Raw genomic sequence first — 4,779 nt, 5'->3', positions numbered from 1 at the left:
ATCATGATAAGTTTCTGAAGGTCTCACCTGTGACCGGAGTTGGGAGAGCTCTGAAATCTCGGAAGCTATCTCCTAAGTTTATTAGGCCATTCAAAGTGCTTAGTAGAATTGGTCCTGCTACATACCAGATAGCATTGCCTCTGAATCTCTCGAATCTACATCTGATGTTCCATGTGTCACAACTCAGGAATTATGTGCCAGATCCTTCTCATGTGATCGATCTTGATCTGGTTCAAGTAAGAGAAGACTTGTCTTATGACGTGTATCTAGTGAGGATAGTGGATCATCGTGTGAAACAGCTGAGGGCAAGGAGATCTCATTGGTGAAGGTGATATGGAGCTCAAGTGATGAGGGAGATGCCACATGCGAAATGGAGAGTAGAATGAGAGAGTTGTGATGAATCCATATTTTTACTGATATTTTAGCATAATTCTAGCTCATTTAATAAAAAAAATATATGAAGAAAGCAGAAAAACTCAGAAAAAGAGAATGATTGAAAGTTTTATTTCAATTTGTAGTTATTTTCGTATTTGTAGAATTTATGCTTAGTTCTTAAGGAATTTATCTTGTTTTTGAAGGAATAATTTGAGCAAAAGTCATGGAAATGGATTATCAATGGAAAGGAAGAGGAAGAATGGCAATGTTGGACTCCAAAATATAAGAATTATGGGATGCAGCCTGGGCGTGATCACTATTGTTAGTGAAAGTGATCATTCCAGAGCCTAAAGGAGAAGAAGAGCCTGTGCGTAATCACTTTTATTTACAAGAGTGAGCGTTGCCAGTGTGCGTCATCACTTTCGCCAACGAAAGTGAGCGTTCCAGAGAAGACTCCATTCCTGATGAGTTGCGCGTTGTCACTTTCGCCAACGAAAGTAAGCGTTCTAGAGGCACTTGTATCAGGACAGCTTGCGCGTGGTTACTATTACTCACGAAAGTGATCACGCACAGCCCTTGACCTCCTGCGTTGCCACTATTATGAATAAAAGTGAATGTTCCAGAGAAGCCTTCAACTCTGCAAGTTGTGCGTGGTTACTCTTGCTCTTGAAAGTGAACACGCGCACTACATAAAGCTTCTGCGTGGTTACTCTTGTGAAGAAAAGTGACAACGCGCAGAACTGGGGTTTCTATATATACATGATTGAAGCGCGAAAACTGGGTCTTTTGCTCATTTTTTGTTTTGTTAGTTAGATTCTCGTTGAGAGAGAGTGGAGAGAAGATTGGGGTCGAAGTTTGAAGCTCCAAGAAGAGGGATCAGATTGGAGCTCGTGGCCATGGCTGCTCTGCATTCTTCTTCATCTTCTTCTTCTTCTTCTTTCTCTGTTTTTGTTGCAATGTGTGCTTAATTTCCCATAGTTAGGGTTTTATGGAACTCGAATTGATGTATTGATTCGACTTTATCTTCTGAACTTTAAGTTCTTGGATTAATTGAGTTGTTAATTCTGCTTTTCATGCAATCTTTGAATGGAAATTAATTTGATTAATCAAGAGGAATCTTTACCAATGGGAATTGGATTGTTTGCTCCGATCTGAATTGGCAACTAGAGTTTAGGGATTTCTTAGGGATAAGGAGACCTAATTCTGCAATCTTATAGTTCTAATTCTTAATGCAACCTGAAATTGAATCTCACCTAAGGGATTAGGGAGGTTTAGTGGATTGTTAGGGTCAATGAGTTAAGGAATTAACCTTTGGCTAGGTATATGTGAAACTGATTGTCAATTATTCAATTGCTTGAATGTTCAGAGGATTTAATTGGATTGGTATTGATATTCTTGTGAAGTAAATTCCTAACTATCCTTCATTGCTATTTCATTTCATCACAAATCTTATACTCTGTTTTTCTGCAAGTTCTTTACTTTTGATTGCTCTGATTATTGCTTTTAGATGATACAATTCTCTTCCCAAATTCGTATGGCTCAAATGGTTATTTTTCTATGAAGTGATAATTGAGTTCCTAATTCCCTGTGGAGACGATACTCAGATCTTAAAATTACTCATTACTTGCTGCAATCCTAGTGCACTTGCTAGTGTTTAAATTGCAAACAACAAGTTGTACCCAGAATTGCTTGTGTGATCAATGTATGTTGGTTTGAATTTTGGGGACATAAATTCTCTAAAGGAGGGGAGAGTTGTAACGTCCCAAATTTTGTAATATAGTTGATTATTAATATAATAAGTATTTGCCTTGACTTTTCTGTGTAGTGTATTTATAATTGTAGATGATTGGGATTGGATTGAATTTTTGGCTAAGTGTTCTGGTGCAGAGTGTTCTCGCTGCAGTGAGAGATGTCTCGCTGTAGCGAGAGGGCCCTGGGAGGAAGGCGTGAAACTGTCGCCTTGTCGCTATAAATTGTTGTCTTTAGTAATTCAAATTATGTAAATTTGATAGAATTCTGATGTAATTTTGTTAGTTTTGTAGGAGATTCTAAGGTAAGAATCTTGAGGATAAGGATTGAAGAAGAGAAAGTAGAAGAAAGTAGCAATTTTGGAGACAGAGAACAAGGATTAATGAAGCTAGTTGTTGGGCATGATCACTATTTTAAAGAAAAGTGATCATTCCAGAGCCTAATTTCAAGGACTGACTTGTGCGTTACCACTTTCTCACTATTTTTGCTCTTTTCTACTGTTTCTGCATATTTCTGCATGTCTGTTTAATTTTTCTTCATAATTCATTTTTGTTTTTGTATTTTTTTCTGATAGATTCTGCATTAATTTTTGTTGTTTACTGCATAACTTTCCAATATTCTACATTTTTATGCATACTTTTATTTTTCATTTTTTTGCATAATTTTTATTTTTATTTTGCATAATTTTGTATGTTTTCTACATATTCTATTTTGTATTTTTCTGCATAACTATCAAATATTTCTGCATAATGCATTGTTGTTTCTGCATTTAGTTGTACTTTTCTGTAATGTTCTACAATAATTTTCTGCAAAATTTATTTTTATTTCTCCATAATTTTTTAACTTCATTTATATTTTGTTTACTTTCTTTTTGCATACAAGGAAAAACCAAAAATAAAGCTGCTTTATTGTTTGATCTAGATACAGACAAAGTTCTTAAGCAATTGAAAAGTGAAGCAAATGCAAGGAAGTTGCAAAAGAAAGTACAGAGAATAACATCCACTTTTGAAGAACCAAGCGTGAACAAAGCGAAAGAGAATAATATGGCTAAAAACAACAAGACAAGGACTTTGGGAGATTATGCCATTCCAACTATGCAGGGTTATAATTCAAGTATTGTTAGACCAATAATTGAAGTCAACAATTTTGAGATCAAACCTGCATTGATAAAATTGATACAGTAAGATCAGTTCTCTGGAAATGTTTTATATGTTCCGAATCTGCATCTCTATAATTTTTTGTAGCTATGTAACACTATTCATATCAATGGTGTAAGTGAAGATGCTATTCGCTTGAGATTATTTCCCTTTTCTCTTAGGGACAAGGCTAAATATTGGCTTCAAGCTCAACCACAAAGAAGCATCACTACTTGGACTGACTTAGTGAACAAATTTCTAACTAAGTACTTTCCACCATCAAAATTTGCCAAGCTACGAAGTAAAATAACCTCTTTTGTTCAACAAGATGGTGAATCTCTTTATGATGCATGGGAAAGATATAAGGATCTACTGAGAAGATGTCCTCATCATTGCATTCCAGAGTGGATGCAAATCCAAACTTTCTACAATAGGATGACTATTGTCAAAGAATCATGGTAGATGCAACAGCAGAAGGTTCATTGAATACTAAAACTGCAGAGGAAGCTCAACAATTAATTGACATGATGGCAACCAACATGTATCAGAATTTTAGTGAGAGACATGTTGCAAGTAAGGGAGAATTTAAAGTAAAGGCACTTGAGACTTTGATAAGCCAAAATCAAACGAAAAATCAATTACTTTCTGAACAACTTGCAGCCTTGACTCAACAAATCAATACTTTTCAAGTTAGAGCTGCAAAAACAAGCTACTTGATATGTGATTTTTGTGGAGGAAATCATATGAATGGAGCATGTGATGTATTTACACCAGAACCTCAAGAACATATTAATTACTTGGGTAATTTTCAAAGGTCTCAACCTCCATTCCATTCTGATTTTCAATATCAAGCTAATAGGAGTCAACCACATTAGCAATGGAATCAACAAAGTCCAAAAACAAAAATTGATATTGCAGCAACACCATTGTCCTCTGCCTATTTTCAGCCTCCCCAGTCATATTGTCAAGCTTCTTCATCTCACCCTTCAAGAGAGCCACTATTTTTAAAACCTTTGTCTGAAAGGATGAATGACATGGAGGAAACACTGCTACAATTTATAGAAGTAATGATTGAAAGATTTGTCACGAATCCTCATCAAAATATAAACATAAGTTAATGTAATACTAGGGTGCTAACCTAGATCGTCTCCTATGAATCATTGGATGAGTGACTAAATATCAAACATATGATGTGCAGTGTATTCAGAAAGCAAGTGAAAAAAGGGGGGTTTTGTGATTTCAAGTTCAATATAAAGAGCAAGAAACAAAATTATAAAGTTTAATCAATAAAATGTAGTAACCCCTAGTTCATTCATATAGACTCTATTCCTATTTTTTTCAAGATTTAATACTCTTCTTCTCCTCCCAGAATTAGGTTAATTTAACAAGCGAAAATCAACTTTATGTTTCCATATGAATTAAACAATTCAATGGACTCTAATCTCTCATCTCAAGATTACGCAACCTTAGAAATAAACTCAGAATTAAGCAATTCAAGTTTAGAATCTCATTAAAACAA

General features: G+C 35.0%; 1 non-coding gene across 1 annotated transcript; it reads right to left on the bottom strand.

The window, feature by feature from the left end:
* Window positions 1-3,551: 3,551 nt before the first annotated feature.
* On the bottom strand, window positions 3,552-3,658 carry LOC113848701. Its single transcript, XR_003501963.1, has one exon. It is a non-coding gene; the product is annotated as a small nucleolar RNA R71 (small nucleolar RNA).
* Between the last annotated feature and the right edge of the window lie 1,121 nt (window positions 3,659-4,779).

Source organism: Abrus precatorius, unplaced genomic scaffold (assembly GCF_003935025.1).
Source record: "Abrus precatorius isolate BTA unplaced genomic scaffold, Abrus_2018 Scaffold8, whole genome shotgun sequence".
Taxonomy (NCBI): Eukaryota; Viridiplantae; Streptophyta; class Magnoliopsida; order Fabales; family Fabaceae; genus Abrus; species Abrus precatorius.
The sequence above is the reverse complement of the archived record's forward strand: the minus strand, read 5'-3'. Positions and strand labels throughout refer to the sequence as shown.